Source organism: Cryptomeria japonica, chromosome 3 (assembly GCF_030272615.1).
Source record: "Cryptomeria japonica chromosome 3, Sugi_1.0, whole genome shotgun sequence".
In the NCBI taxonomy this organism is placed as follows: domain Eukaryota; kingdom Viridiplantae; phylum Streptophyta; class Pinopsida; order Cupressales; family Cupressaceae; genus Cryptomeria; species Cryptomeria japonica.
This window is the reverse complement of record NC_081407.1, coordinates 753904234-753921939: the sequence shown is the minus strand read 5'-3', so window position 1 is coordinate 753921939 and position 17706 is coordinate 753904234.

Here is a 17706-nt window from a genome sequence, read left to right as displayed (position 1 = left end):
CATATGCCTGTATGAACCAAATCTAACAAGTTCTCTACTGAGAAGGACTTTCTCTTGAAAGTTGAAGAAGTCATCTTTCCTAGTTGACATTCTTTACAAAGAGCATTAACCGGTTTGTCTACCTAAGGCAGACCTCCTACTGTCTTAAACTTGCTTAATTTAATAATATTGTCAAAATTTATATGACAAAATCTCCTATGCCAAAGCCAACTATCATCTATTTTTTCAATCAAATAGTTTCTAACTTTAGGATTCAGATTAAATAGATTACCTCTGGTCTATTTCGCGGTTGCAATCAATTCACCTTTGTTGTCAAAGATTTTGCATATACTATTTCTAAACTCCAATGGGTAACCTTTGTCATTAATTTATGCCACACTTAGTAGATTGTTCTTTAGGCCTTCAGCCCAATAGACATCATCAGCATTTCTCTTCCCATTAAGAGAAATAACTCCCTTACCTTTTACGATACAGGGTGAGTCATTTCCAAATCTGACAACACCGCCATCAAATTCCTTCAGGGAAAGAAATTTTCTCTGATCACCGGTCATGTGATGTGAACAACCACTATCAATGATCCAATCATCAGAGTTATCCATTCTGGATACTAGTACCTTCTGATATGATACTTCTTCCTTAATTAGTACAAACACAATATCTTCACTAACATCATCATCAATAATACCACTATCAATAGCTACAAGACAATCTCTCTTACCTTTACCCTTGTACTTCTTAAATTGTCTCTCTTGTATTCATTTTCACCATTAGGGAACTTTTCTACTATATGACCAATCTTGTTGCATGCAAAACATTTTTAAGGTAGCTTACCTCTATATTTACCAGTGCCTCTAGGTAGTCATTTTTCCAACAATGCTTCAAGTTCCACTAAGTTGTCTTCATCATCAACATCTTGGCTAGATCTAGATTCATAACTATTGTTGGTATCTCTACTTCTCACATATGGGTTAGAGATAGAAGCTCTAAATCCAGAGTCTGATTTCTATACACTACCATCGTAGCCATTTAGTTCAAAAGAAGTAAGTTTACCAATACTAGAGTCAACAGTTACCTTTGTCTCATCAATGGATTTTAGCTCCTGAATAGCTGCAACTCGGATAGCATAGATCGATAGCAGGGTTCTTTGTACTTTACTGATTACTGTGGCATCTTCCACTTTCCCTCTTGCACTCTTTATCTCTCCAACTATCTCTTTGATCCTTTGACCATACTATTGGATGTTCTTACCTTCAGACATTCTCATGTTGTAAAACTTGCCTCTTAAACTCTCTTCTTTAGCAATCTTGACATGCTCATCACTGCTATAGATATCTCCAAGTTTCTTCCATACTTCATATGTATTTTCAAGACCATGAACATCTACATATTTGGCATCAAACATGGAACTGATAATAGCTTCTACTGCTTAGTGATTTTATTGCTATTCTTTCTTCTGATCATTAGTTAGGGGTCTAGTAGGTGTAGTATACTTATATTCTATATGATCCCAGTATTGACTACCAAGACTCTTAATTTACATATTCATTCTATCACTCCAAATTCTATAATTATCTTTGTTAAACTTTGGACCTTCTTTCTTCATCATAATCTACAAGATATTTTTGTCAAGCAGTTACGCTTTTAGATTAAGAGGACCTGGATTGCTCTGATACCAATTGATGGTATGATGAAAGAATAAGTATCCAGTAGAATACTAAGAGGGGGTGTGAATCAGTATATTAAAAAATTGATACAAAGTTCCCAAGCTCAAACTCAGTCAAACAAAGTAAACATATCTCACTCAAGATCAATATTCTTAGGAATGCTAGACATTAATCGGTTTAACTGTTATGGCAACTTTTAATAGTAAACACCTTCAATCTTGTAAACATCAACAATGCTTAATCTTAACTCAACATATTCATCTCACAATGCCTCTACTTAACATGCCTTATCAAAAGTTAACCAAATGAATAGATAAGATCATAGCCACAAAAGAATTCACCACTTAACACAAATGTTTATACATGGAAAACCCAAATAGGTAAAAACTATGGTGAGATGGGACTCACAAGGATAGCTATTTGAACTCTTTTGAAGTTTTCTCTATTAGGAGCCAATGCTTGTTAGCAGTTTACAATAAGTCCTATTAAGAACTAATTCCGGTTAGGAATCACCTAGTTAAGGGATTTAAAATATGCCTTGTTAGAAGCACAAAACCCTATTAGGAGTAACCTCGTTGGAGGATTTAAGAATCCAAGCTAATGGACCAAGCTTGTTAGAGCTTACCCAGTTAAGGGATTTTACTTCTACTGTAATTGTTAGAAAATAATAGGTTTTCTTGATCTGTCTGAGTAGCACTACATTTGCTTGATCAGATCCTTCTAAGCTTCAATCTGCCTTCACTCAAAGTGCAGATTCATTTACTGGTTGAACAACCACATACTCAATAGATTTTCTACCAATCTTGCCAACAACCTTTACAAACATCTTCATTGACCTTAAACACAAATCAATTAGGTCAGTAACACAACATAAACCTAATTCTCATCATTGAGATTACAAACAAGTCCATTCAATCTTGACTGATATAAATCATGACAATCTCTTCACATTATTCAAGAAAATTCCAACCGCTCCATGATCACCATTCCATTACACTTTGTAACTCATCACACACTATGCATTAAATTCAATCCACTTTGTTGCTTCCCTAGACAATAAGAAAACACACAAAACCAATTTGAATTTATCCTCATACAATGATCACACGTGTTTGCATCATTACCACTCAATAGATAATAAACCAAAAAACTTGATTGGTTAGTGTTTAACAACTGATAGGGTTTACCATTTACATTACATAGAAAGGTTTGACAATTTACACCGGTTCAACTCACAAACTTTACATACTGGTTATAATATCTTCTACAACTCTCTTCTTATGTGTTAGTAGCCAATATAAAAAAAAAACAATATCAGAAATAACATGAATACCATTTACCGGTTCAATTGACATCAATGACAACATATCATTAATGCAATCTCTATGCAAAATGCCAATAAACTCAAAATACCAACAAATAAACCCCACCATGTAAACCCATGTCACTAACTAGACAATTTGATAAGCCAATTGGGACAATGTGGTCAATAGGGGTAGTAGAATGTTTGGTTTTGTGTTTGATAGTGTTTTAGGATGTCTTAGTGGTGTTTGGTTGATCCAAGTGTGTGGATCGCAAACTTAGAGAGTTTGAAAAAATTTTATGCAAAAATCCAACTTTTGAAAGTGCAACTTTTGAGTGCAAAAGTGCAACTTTTCAAAATGCGGTTGATGTAAGCCTCTCAATGGCTCCAACCTCTTCCAAATTTAGTTGGAAACTATTGGAGAGGTCTATAAACCTTGTGGACATGTTTCCCAAGAAGGGTGATGTCGTGATTTGAAGTTAGAAGCAATAAGACACAAACAAGATAGAGCTTCCCCATAAATTCGGATTTTGCAGAAGTTGTACAACCTTGTATGGAGTGAATTGAGTCACACCATTCATGGAGTAGATGGAGTAATGAACTAGATTTTATTTGGTGGTGGTCTAAGGATTTTCTTATTTCTGTGTAGCGCTAACCCTCTATTTTTCTGACTGTAACCTAGAAAATAAGGATTTGGCTACGGTTTTAGCCTAAAATGGCCATAAATTGGATTCCAGTCAACTATAAGTTTCTTACTTTGGTGGAGTATAGGACTGGCCTATTTATTATAGGATTTTAATTGGTTTTTCTAGGGGATAATTTTTGTGAGGAGAAAGAAGCAAAACTAGGTAGGCACCTCTATGTGACTACCTTAAGCAAATTTAGGAGAAGTCATCATAAAATCTAATAGCGGCAGATTCCAAGCATACAACCCTATAATTAGATGTTATCCACCATTCCCCACATGCTCATAGAGTTTTTTTTTCATTTGGGGTACTGGTAATGGAGGTTGCTTTGTAAATTAGGCCTATTCACCCTAATTAGGTCTCTAGGCTTCTAAGCGGTTCAGACCCTTAGGTTTTAGATCTTGCCAATCCATTTTGGGGATGAGTGTAACTCCCAAAAGGGTATCTATAATGGTGATTATTTTGTTAGGTTGTGTGGAATATTTTGGAGTTAAGGTAAATTCTCTCACTAAATAGGGCTACTAGCCAGGGGAGTAGGTTTCAAAAGGAGGTATAAGGATTTGAAGACAAAACCCTAACCCAATGCTTAGAACAGTCCCTACTAGTCATGAATGGACCAATTTTCAAAGCCCCTAAGAGTAGGAGTCACTAGTTAGGCATGTTAGAGAAGTTGAAGCCATTTACTCATCTTGAGTAGGTGTTAGTCTTGAGAAGTGGAGAGTAGTTCAAAACCTTAAAATGTGGAGTCCTTCCTTGTATGGTTAGACCCTAACCTTTTGGACTTTTCCTTAGGTGTAAGAAGACCTCTGCATCAAGTGGTATCAGAGCATAGGGAGTGTACTTTGGACCGGAGAAGAAGACAAGATGTCAAAGGAAGAGGGATCCCAAGATATCCCATCAAGGATGACCAATGCTGAGTTGGTTGTCTTGGTAAATAAGCAGATGGCAAAGAGAAGAGTAGTCCGGGTTGAAAATTAAGCCTTGACAAATGCAATGGACTTGTTGAAGGGCAAAGTGGAGAGGGGAGAGAGAGACTCTAGAGGAGATGAAGAAGGGGATGAAGAGGAGATCCCTAGGCAGGAAGAACTAGAGGTTCCTAGAGACTAGAGATCCCCCATGAGTGTCCTCAAGTCCATGGAAGGAAGAACAATAGATGTGAAGTTGGATCTGCTAGCATTTTCTAGTAAGATGGAACTAGATACAATTATGGAGTGGATAGACTCCTTAGACAATTTCTTTGAGAGTGAAGACATACTAGAGAACCAAAGCGTTAAGATGGCCCAAACCAAAATGAAAGGGGTTGCACTGAGTTGGTAGACTTTCATCCAAGATGAGAGGGTGAAAGAGGGAAAAAGAAAAGTGGCTACTTGGAAGAAGATGATGGCTTTGGTGAAGGAAGCCTATGTTCTAGTGGACTATAATGTCCAATTGCATAAGAGGAGATAGAACTTGAAGCAGAAGAAGATGGACCTGATTTCATATAAAGAGGAGTTCATGAATTTGTGTGTGAAGACTAAGGTAAAGGAGAGTGAAGATGAGAAGGTGGCAAGATATCTCAATGGACTAAGATTTGAAATCCAAGAATATTTGAACCTCCACACCCCAGAGATAGTCCAAAAGTTTTTTCAGTTGGCACTCAAGGTGGAGGAGAAGCTAAAGAGAAGGTAGGAACAAAATAGCATAGGCAAAGGGAGATAAGAAACAGGGGTAAGAAGTCCTTTCAGAGGAAAAGGAAGTGGTTTTGGGTACCAAGGTAAGTCTAATCAAGAAGGTACCAAAGGAGAGAGCAATTATAACCAAGGAGGAGGCTACAATCAAAGAGGGAACTTTAGGGACATAAGACCATTCTCTAGAGGAAGATCCCAAGGTAGAGGACCTCCTAGATGCTACAACTATAACCAAGAAGGGAACATGGCCAATAGATTTCCAGAGAAGGCTACAAGATCCATGGGAGAAATGAGGAGTAATTTGGTGCAGGAGTCTTATTTTAGAAGTGTGGCAAGTGCAAACACCTATCAAAGTGTTAATGCTCCTGATAGCTACGACTACCTTGAAAGAGGAGAGGCTCTGATGATGAGGAGAGAAGTAAACACCATGAAGGTACCTGAAAAGGAGCGCCTACAAGTAAAATATCTTTTCAAGACTACCTACAAGGAAGGAGGAAAGGTATGCAAGGTCTTGATAGACTCCAGGTCTACTAAAAATTTTGTGTCACTTGAAATGGTGGAGAAGCTTAAGTTGAGAAGTTTGCCTCATCCTTACCCCTATAAGGTCTCATGGCTCACCCAAGGTCAGCAAGAAGTGGTAGAAGAGAAAGCATGGGTGGAGTTTTAGATTGGATCATACAAGGATAGATTACTATTTGATATAGCTAATTTGGATGCCTATCACCTCCTATTTGGGAGACCATGGCAGTTTGATTTGAAGGCTTATCATGATGGGGTTAGAAACACCTATTCCATCACCAAAGATGGTAAGGTGATAGAAATTTTACCTCTGATGGAGAGTGAGATATAATAGAAGGGAGAGGATGTCAATGTGTTGTTGATAAAAGAGAAGTAGTTCATGAAGGAGATGGTAGAAATGGATGCAGTTTGCTATGCCCTCATTCCCAAGTCCAAGGTGACAAAGGAGCAGTTTGCAGAGGGGAAAGAAGAAGGACAAAGGCACATAGACCCTGCATTCAGATAGTTACTTGACAAGTACAAAGGCATCATTTCAGATGGAATGCCAAGATTCCTACCACCGGTAAGAGATATTAGTCATTGCATAGATATGATCCCTAGATCTACCTTACCAAATAAAGCAGCATACAAACTTACTCCAGATCAGAATGTAGAGATGGCAAGATAAATTGAGAAGTTGCTTGAATCATGGCTAATTGGCAATAGCAGTTGTCCTTTCACCCAAGAAAGAAGGAACTTGGAGGCTATACACATACTCAAGGGCCATCAACAAGATAAATATAAGGTATAGGTTCCCAATCCCTAGGATAGAGGATTTACTTGATTGCTTGGGGAGTGCAAAATATTTTATCAAAATGGATATAAAAAGTGGTTACCATTAGATTAGAATAAGGCCAGGGGATGAATGGGAAACAACTTTTAAAACCAATGAGGGGTTGTTTGAGTGGAAGGTCATGCCATTTGGTACCTTTATGAGGTTGATCAATGAGGTCTTGGTGGAATTCATAGGTAAGTTTTCCATAGTATACCTTGATGATATCTTGATCTTCAGTCACACAAGGGAAGAGCACCTCAAACACATAGATATGGTCCTCAAGAGGTTACATCAAGGTCAGCTAATGATAAATTTGGATAATTATTTGTTCATGTAGGAGGAGATCACCTACTTGGGATTTGTAATCTCACAAGGTGAGTTGAAAATGGACCAGGAGAAGGTAAGTGCCATATTGTCTTGGCCTACACCTAAATCAATGAATGATGTCCAGAATTTCCATGGTTTAGCAAGTTTTTATAGGAAGTTTATAAGGGGATTTAGTCATGTGTGTGCACCAATTCTTGACACCATAAAGGGAGGAAAAAAATGTAGGTTTAGTTGGACCAAGGAGGCAGATGACTCATTCAAAACCTTGAAGAAGAAAGTTGTAGAACAACCGGTCCTTGCCCTACCAAATTTCAACAAGATATTTCAAGTGGAATGTGATGCAAGCCACATGGCTATTCAGGCAGTGCTCAGTTAGGAAAGAAGGCCAATTTCTTTTTTTAGTGAAAAGCTAAATGATGCCAAGAGGAGATATTCATCCTATGACTTGGAGATGTATGCTTTGGTTCAATCATTGAAGAAATGGAGACATTATTTATTGCCTAAAGAGTTTATAGATTTTATTGATAAACATGTACTCAGTTTCATAAATAGTCAAGAGAAGTTAAACCACCGACAGATGAAGTGGGTAGAAACCCTACAAGATTTCACCTTCAACCTCTAAAACAAGAAGGGAGTCAAGAAAAAAGTTGCATATGCCTTGACTAGGAGGGTCTTAACTATCAATCAAATCAAGATGGAAAGTTTTGGCATCGACTCCTTGAAGAACATGTATGATGCTGATGAAGACTTTGTAGAGATCTACAAGGTATGTGAGTTTGTTGGTGACCGGTATCAGGTGGAATTTTTTGAGTTTTTGATCCAAGAGGGATTGCTACTTAAAGGTGGACAATTCTATATTCCTAAGTGCTCAATGAGACTGAATATCACTAGGGAGAAACATTATGGAGCAATGGCAGGTCATTTTGGTCTTGACAAGACCCTTGACCTTATGAAGAGACATTACTACTAGCCTAAGTTGCAGACAGATGTAAGGAAGTTTGTGGAGACATGTGTAATCTGTCAAAAAGCCAAGGGAAAATCTACCAATGAAGACTTGTACAAACCCTTACCCATTCCTTCTAGGCCATGGGAAAGCATAAGCATGGATTTTGTATTGGGTGTGCCTAGGACAAGGAGGGGATTTGATAGTGTCTTTATAGTGGTGGAGAAATTTAGCAAAATGGCTCATTTATTGCCATGTAAAACCTCTTGTGATGCCTCATATGTTGCAAACTTGTTCTTTAAAGAAATAGTCTGGATACATGAGTTGCCACTAAAAATAGTTTCAGACCGAGATGTGAAGTTCATAGGTTATTTTTGGAGGACCCTTTTGAAGAAGCTAGGAACTAACCTAGCTTTCTCATCAGCCTACCATCCTCAAACATATAGACAAACTGAAGTTGTCAATAGGTCATTGGGAAACCTATTAAGATGTTTGACAAGGCAACATGGAGAAAAGTGGGACAATATACTATCACAAGTGGAGTTCTCACACAATGACACCATAAATAGAAGCATCGGGAAGGCTCCCTTCCAAATTGTGTATGGCATCCAACCAAGCGGTGTATTGGAGTTAAGGGATTTTACCAAGGAAGAGCCCATTATTGCAGCTGGTGAAGCTTTTGCATCAGCCATCAAGGAAGTCCATAACCAAGTGAAGTCTCATCTCCAACAATTTATAGTGAAGTACAAGGCTTATGCTGATAGGAAAAATAGGGATGTATAGTTTAGTGTTGGGGACTTGGTCTGGGTACATTTAAAGAAGGAGAGACTCCCAAAGGGTAAGCACACCAAGATCATTCAGAGAAAGATTGGACCATGTCAGATTTTGAAGAAATGTGGACATAATGCCTATGAAATCCAACTTCCTCCTGATCTTAGATTGTCACCCATTTTCAATGTGTGTGATCTTACACTTTTCAAAGGTGATAGCAATGACGTGGAGGAACCAATGCAGGTTGCAGCAAATGATGATATTCCAAATCACGATTCACCAAAGTTGAGCAAGATTCTAGATCCTAGAATCACAAAGAAGACAAGGAAAAAGGATAAAATAGAGTATTTAGTTACTTGGTAGGGAAAACCAGACTCTGAGGTAGTTTGGATGACAGATAAACAAATTTGCAACCATGGTGCAGACCTCCAAACTCTGATCTCAAGTGGGCTTGAGATCTCTTCTCCTAGAGAGTATGATGTAGGAGCACCTCTTCAACAAGAAAATCATGGCTTTGAGGATGAATACTAGGATCATAGTAGTTTTCTTAGTGTCTTGTGTTTATGCAAGTTTGTTTCATGTATTCAATAAACCCCACCATGTAAACCCATGTCAATAATTAGGCAATTTGATAATCTAATTGGGACAATGTGGTCAATAGGGGTAGTAGAATGTTTGGTTTTGTGTTTGATAGGTTTTTAGGATGTCTTAGTGGTGTTTCATTGATCAAAGTGAGTGCAACTTTTCAAAATGCAGTTGATGTAAGCCTCTCAATGGATCCAACCTCTTCCAAATTAAATTGGAAACCATTGGAGAGGTCTATAAAATTTTTGGACATGATTCTCAATAGGGGTGATGTTGTGATTTGAAGTTAGAAGCAATAAGACACAAACAAGATTGAGTTTTCCCAGAAATTCTAATTTTGTAGAAGTTGTGCGACCTTGCATAGAGTGAATTGAGTCACACAATTCATGGAGTAGATAGAGGAATGAACTAGATTTTTTTTGGTGGTGGTCTGAAGCTTTGATTGTTTATGTGTAGTGTGAACCCTCCATTTTTCTGACTGTACCCAGAAAGTAAGGGTTTGGCTAGGGTTTTAGCCAAAAATGGCCATATCTTGCATTCCATTCAACTAGAAGTTTCTTCCTTTGGTGGAGTTAAGGATTGGCCTATGTATTATAGGATGGGTTTTTGTAGGGGAGACTTGGTTGTGAAGAGAAAGAATCAAAACTAGGTAGGCATCTCTATGTGACTACCTTAAGCAAATTTAGGATAGTCATCATAAAATCTGATAGCAGTGGATTCCAGGCATGCAACCCTAGAATTAGAGGTTATTCACCATTCCCCACATTCTCATAAAGTTGGTTTTGTAGTTGGGGTACCTGCAATGGGGGTTGATTTGTAAATTAGGCCTAATCGCCTTAATTAGGTCTCTAGGCTTCTAAGGGGTTCAGACCCTTAGGTTGCAGATCTTGCCAATTAATTTTGTGGATGAGTGTAACTCCCAAAAGGATATCTGGAATGGTGAGTATTTTTTTAGGGTGTGTGGAATATTTTGGAGTTAAGGTCAATTCTCTTGCTAAATAGGGCTACTGGCCAAGGGAGTAGGTTTCCAAAGGAGGTATAAAGATTTGAAGACAAAACCCTAAACCAATGCTTGGAATAGTCCTTAGTAGTCATAAATGAACCAATTAAAAAGTCCCCAAGAGAAGGAGTCACCGGTGAGGCATGTTAAAGAAGTTGAAGCCAGTTACTCATCTTGAGTAGGTGTTAGGCTTGAGAAGTGGAGAGTAGTTCAAAACCTTAAGTTGTGGAGTCTGTAGGTCCCGAGGACAACTGAGTGTGGGGGTGGGGGGGGGGGGTGAATCAGTTGTCTAATAAATTCAAACCAAAATCTTATTAACCAACTCAATGCTTAGTAACGGTAAGACAGTTAAGTATGCCGGTAAACAATGTTAACAGAAAATTGCTATACAGGTAAGAATTAATGCATGAAACATAAACATGAAGTCATCCACAACACATGACACAAATATTTGTACATGGAAACCCTGTAAGGGGAGAAACCATGATGGGAAACCTTACCCATAATCAGATGTTACTACTGTAGATAGTAAGTGTACAAAAGGGGTCTGCACATGCAGAAAGGTCAACAGCCTAGAGCTCACTGCTCAAACACAAATGGGAGTCACACTGACTACGGTTGGATGGTTAAATCCAATGAGAATGTACTACACAAAATAGCATCTTCATATGTTGGATTCAATACCGGTGTAATGCTGATATGCTTCTACCAAAACCTAACTTCACCTTCAAATGATGTCTTCGTGTATACCTTTGCTTGATCTCGCATATACCTTCACTTAATTCTTTTTCACATTCCACACATGATCTTACAAATAAGATCTTACATTTATACCATACCCTAAGACCAATTTTAGTAGGTTAGCTCTACAAGATATTATAATAAAACATTTACAAATAATATAATATCTGATGCAATAACCGATTGAACATGTCTGCTTAATGCATTTACAACAATAATAAATCATCTCCATAGTGTGCCATGCTGATTTGGAAAAGATAAACTTGCCGGTGTAACCCTAGATAACCTAGACCTATTTGTCGGTAAAAGCAAATATGCAAATAAGAATATGTCAATGATTATTACTTCAAAGAAAGGTGTCCACATGATGTCTTTGACATTACTAGGTGTCTTCTATGACAATGCAGGTACTGGTGAACATTATATCCTACCAGTTAACCATATACCGGTGACTGTTTTGAACTGTTTACTGATTGCCGGTGAATGTTGTTGGATCTCCAAAGTAGGTGTATTTAGTAGGTGTTGACATCAATGACAAAACCATACCAAAATACCAACAATCTCCCCCTTTGGCATTGATGGCAACACAAGATGGAAAAACCATCAAAGTGCCAAAACAGAAATGCCAAGTACGGAAACCAATTCTCCCCCTGGGAGTAATTATACCAAACTCTCATATGCATTTTTCAATATATCTTTCCTTAATGTTTTTCCATATATCTCTCCCCCTTTGACATCAAATGCCAAAGTCACAAAAAGTCAAGTTCATACAAAATACCAACCAATTCAATATACCAACTACTCCCCCTGAGAAGTAGCTTCCTCATCAAATACCTGAATAAAAGATTTGTCCATTTAATTATGCCGGTTGATGGCAATCATCAACTGTCTAAGTCTCTACTAGTGGAGGTAAGACTCTGAGTTGATCTCTGGGATACTCAAAGGTTTCCTTAGGCAAAGATTTTGTAAAAATATCTGCAAGTTGTTCTTTAGTATTCACATAAACCACTTTTATTTCTTTTTCTTCAACTTTTTCCCTTAGAAAATTTAGTTTGATAGAAACATGTTTTGTTTTAGAATGTAATACTGGATTCTTAGATATATCAATTACTGCAGTGTTATCACAATATATAGTAATAGGTTCCTTGCATTTTACTTTTATGTCTTTCAACATTTGCTTAAGCCAAAGTACCTATGTATAGTTTGTTGCTGCTGCAACATATTCTGATTCTGCTATTGATAAAGATGTACAACTCTATTTCTTACTTAGCCAAGAAATTAATCTCTTTCCAAGAAAGAATGCTCCTCCAAAGATTATATCATCAACAAACACTTCCATAATCAAGATGTCATCATTAGTTACTTTGTAATATAAATTGCTATATGCATTTCCTTTAGTAAAACCAATTTTTAAAAGATACTTATCCAATCTTGCATACCAAGCTCTTGGAGCTTGTTTTAGTCCATACAAACCTTTTCTTAATCTGCAAACCATATCATTGTTATCTGTCAAAGAAAATCCATCAGGTTGTTCAATATAAACTTCTTCTTCAAGATCTCCATTCAAAAATGCACATTTAATATCCATTTGATAAACTTTGTAATCCTTGTGAGTTGCAAAGGCCAAGAATAATCTAACTGCCTCAATTCAGGCTACCAGTGCAAAGGTTTCATTGTAATCAACTCCTTCTTTCTAAGAATATCCCTTACACACTAGTCTTGCTTTATTCTTGACAACCTTACCATCTTCATTGAGTTTGTTTCTAAATACCCATTTGGTTCCAATTACATTTTTATTTTCAGGCCGGGGAACTAATGTCCAAGTATTATTTTTCTCAATTTGTCCTAATTCTTCTTCCATAGCTTTAATCCAAAATTTATCTTCACATGCCTCATTGATAGATAATGGTTCAATTTGAGAAATAAGACATACCTCTTCATTTGCCAATCTTCCTCTTGTCATGACTCCTTTAAATTTGCTTCCAATTATCTGATCTTAAGAATGATTCAGTCTTACATACCGAGTGTCTTAGTCTATTGTTGTTCTTCAATTATTGTGGTATTCTCTGATGATATCAGAGTAACTAGATCATCATTCTATACCGGTGGATTTGCTATTGGTTCATTTGTCATAATTTCTGTTACTGGTTCAGATTCTATATACCTTAAAGTTCCTCTGAATTGTTCATCAATTTTTACATTTGTACTCTCAACAATTATTTGTAGTCTTTTATTAAAACATCTATAAGCTTTACTCTTAGATGAATAACCAAGAAATATTCTTTCATCACTTCTAGGATCAAACTTGCCAATATACTCATCTCTTCTAATATAACATTTACTTCCAAAAATTCTGAAATACTTAAGAGTAGGAGTATTACCAAACCATAGTTCATGAGGGGTCTTACCAGTTTCACCTTTGATGTGAACTTTGTTGAATGTATAGACAGCAGTGCTTACTGCCTCTCTCCAGTACACATGTGGTAGATTTGCTTCTGATAACATACTTTTTACTGCATTCAAAATAGTTCTATTTTTTCTTTCAACAACTCCATTTTGTTGTGGTGTTTGAGATGCTAATAACTATCTTTTTATTCCATTTACTTCATAGAATGTATTAAAATCTCTGGATGTGAATTCTCCTCCTTGATCTGATCTTAAACATTTAATTTTCTTACCGGTTTCATTTTCAACCATTGCTTTGAATAGTTTGAACTTCCCAAGTGCTTCTGATTTTTCTCTAAGAAAAGTAACCCAGCACATTCTAGAATAATCATCAATAATTAGCATAAAATATCTATCACCTTGTAAGCTCTTTAGTTCTAGCCAGACCACATAAATTAGTGTGAATTAAATCAAGAGCATTATTGGATTTTTCTGGAATACTTTTGAAACTAGCTCTAGCTTGTTTTCCAAATTGACATTCCTTGCAAATTGTATTCTGAGGTTTCACAATTTTAGGTAGATCTCTAACTGCCTTAGAAGTACTGATGTTTACCATGTAATCAAAATTTACATGACATAGTCTTTTATGCCATAGCCAACTTTCATCTATATGAGCAATTAAGCATGCCTTTTCACTGTTATTCAAATGAAAGATATTACCTCTAGTTTGATTACCGGTTGCAATTTCCAAACCAGTTCTATTCATGATTTTGCATTTTCCATTTTTAAATTGTAACTGAAAACCTTTCTCAACTAATTGACCAACACTTAAAAGATTATGTTTTAATCCTTCAACATAGTAAACATTGTCAGTGATATGTTTACCATCAAGAGATATTGAACCCTTACCTCTGATTGAACAGGCTTTGTCATCTCCAAATCTTACTAAACCTCCATTGTATTCTTGAAAGTTCAAGAATCTACCTTTGTCTCCAGTCATGTGATGTGAGCATCCTGAGTCAATAATCCATTCATCCTTTGATTCCACTTTAGCTCCTAGGCCTTGTTCTACCGGTTGATCTTCTGTTATAGCAACAAAGACCCATTTGTTGTCTGCTAAATCTTCATCAGAATCATCAGTCACACCTTCATCAACAATGTAACAAGATTTATCTTTGTTTTTCTTAAATCTGTATCTCTGATATTCAGGATTAGGTTTGTATGTCCTTCTAGCTTCTTCTCTTAGTCTAGGATGTCTATCAGGGCATCTTGAAGCCATATGACCAATCTTATTGCAGTTGAAACATTTAAAGGGTGCTTTACCTTCATACTTACTTCCAATTGGACCTTTTGGCATTTTCCTTGCAAATAGTGCTTCAAGTTCTTCAAGTTCTTCATTCTCCTTCCTGGTTTCTTCAAGTTCTCTTGCATAAAAGGCTCTCTAGTCTGATTTATCAAAAGATGGAGTAGATGATGTTGATTCTTTGAAGGCCAAATCAGTTTTTATAGTAGCAACAAGACCAAATTCCTCAATTTCAAAAGCTGAAAGTTTTCCAATCAATGTATCCCTAGTTACTGATGTATTAGGCATTGTTCTCAACTCATTAATAGCAGTAACCTTCATTTTATATGCCGGTGGCAAACCTCTTAAGATTTTTGAAGCAATCTCATCTTCACTCAAGGTTCCTCCACAACATTTGATACCTAAAACAATTTCATTTACTCTTTCCATAAAAGTAGAAATTCTTTCATCCTCTTCCATTTTCAGATGTTCATACCTGATTCGGAAGCTTTCAAGTTTTGCAATTTTGACTGTGGAATCCCCTTCATTTAGTGTTTTCAAATGATCCCAAATAGCTTTTGTAGTAGATCTATCTGATAACCCCATGATTTGTTGATCTGATAATGTGCTCAAGAGTGCTTCTCTTGCTTTGCAATCATTTTCTTCATCTTTAGCTAAAGTAATAGGAGTAGGCTGACTAGCTACAACAATAGTATAACCATTCTTAGTAACTTCCCAAATGTCTTTACCAATGCAATTCAGATGTGTCTCCATTCTGATTTTCCATATTCCATAGTTGGTTCCATCAAGTTTAGGACTATCCTTTCTGAAATAATTAGTAAACATTGGATCTCCTCAAGTTGTTAAACTTTTGCAAAAAGAGGACTAGGCTCCGATACCAATTGTAGGTCCCAGGGACAACTTAGAGGGTGGGGGGTGAATCAATTGTCTAATAAATTCAAACCAAAATCTTATTAACCAACTCAATGCTTAGTTCCGGTAAGACAGTTAAGTATGCCAATAAACAGTGTGAACATAAAATTTCTATACCGGTAAGAATTAATGCATGAAACATAAACATGAAGTCATCCACAACAGATGACACAAATATTTGTACGTGGAAACCCTGTAAGGGGAAAAACCACGATGGGAAACCTTACCCAAAATCATATGTTACTACTGCAGATAGTAAGTGTACAAAAGGGGTCTGCACATGCAAAAAGGCCAACAGCCTAGAGCTCACTGCACAAACACAAATAGGAGGCACACTAACTACGGTTGGATGGTTAAATCCAATGAGAATGTACTACACAAAATAGCATCTTCATATGCTGGATTCAGTACCGGTGTAATGTTGATATGCTTCCACAAAAACCTAACTTCACCTTCAAATGATGTCTTCATGTATACCTCTACTTGATCTCGCATATACCTTCACTTAATTCTTTTTCACATTCCACACATGATCTTACAAATAAGATCTTACATTTATACCATACCCTAAGACCAATTTTAGTAGGTCAGCTCTACAAGATATTACAATAAAACATTTACAAATAATATAATATCCAATGCAATAACCAATTGAACATGTCGGCTTAATGCATTTACAACAATAATAAATCATCTCCATAGCGTGCCATGCTGATCTGGAAAAGATAAACCTGTCGGTGTAACCCTAGATAACCTGGACCTATTTGCCGGTAAAAGCAAATATGAAAATAATAATATGTCAATGACTATTACTTCAAAGAAAGGTGTCCATATGATGTCTTCGACATTACCAGGTGTCTTCTATGACAATGCAGGTACCGGTGAACATTATATCTTGCCAGTTAACCATATATCGATGACTATTTTGAACTGTTTACTGATTGCTGGTGAATGTTGCTGGATCTCCAAAGTAGGTGTATTTAGTAGGTGTTGACATCAATGACAAAACCATACCAAAATACCAATAGAGTCCTTCCTTGTATGGTCATTTTTGTCATTTGGAGGGTCAGACCCTAACCTTTTGGAATTGTCCTTAGGTGTAAGAAGGCCTCTGCATCAACCAAGATTCCTATACATGTGTATGTGCATTACTCATAATCATCATAATCAGATGGTATTGATATTTGTATTGGCATCTATACCAAAGGGGGAGATTTTGGGCATTGCATGAAGATTGCATGGATTAAGTATAGTTTTGTCATTGATGTCAATAGTAACCGGTAATAGATTTGTATTACAACCGATAGTGATGTAGTAATGCAACCGATAGTAAAGTAGTGTTGGAAACCGACATTGGTATTTCAAGTAGAGTGATCAACCAATAACCCTATCGTGTTGATAAGAAAAACCCTAACTGATAGAAATTGGAGAATCGGTTATGATGATCTATGATTGAATGGTGATTGGAGATGATTATGCCATGTATGCATGATGCACGTGATGAGTGTCAAAGTGATTTTAGCACATGAAGATAATTGTTTATCATGGGAATGAGCAAGTGCATAGCATGTAGTGGAAACCACGTGATGAGTTACAAGATTCGATGAATGGTGATCCAGGAGTATGCGAGGTTGTCTAGAACTATGTGCAACTGATTTCTGTGTAATCCAATGGTCACATTTGAACCGATATGTTTGTAATCTCTATGAGATCTTAAGTTTTGTGATGTGTTACTGACCTATTGTATTTTCTTATAAGGTCGATGGGTTGTTTTGTAATTGTGTTGGCAATTTTGGTTAAGTCTAGTAGCATGATTGTTTCCAAAACAGAGGGAGTATCTGCATAATGTTGTGAAGGTAGATAGGAGCTTAAAAGTATCTGATTAAGCAGAGTAGTGCTATTACCATATCGACAAGACCCTATTGTTCTCTAACAATTACAATAGTTAAATCCCCTAACTGGGTAAGATTTAATAGGCTTGCTGATGTCTAAATCCTCTAACCAGGTGATCTATTAGTTTAGATTTGATATCCTCCACTGAGGTTACTCCTAACAAGGCATTGCCTTTAATAGGGTATTTTAGTCA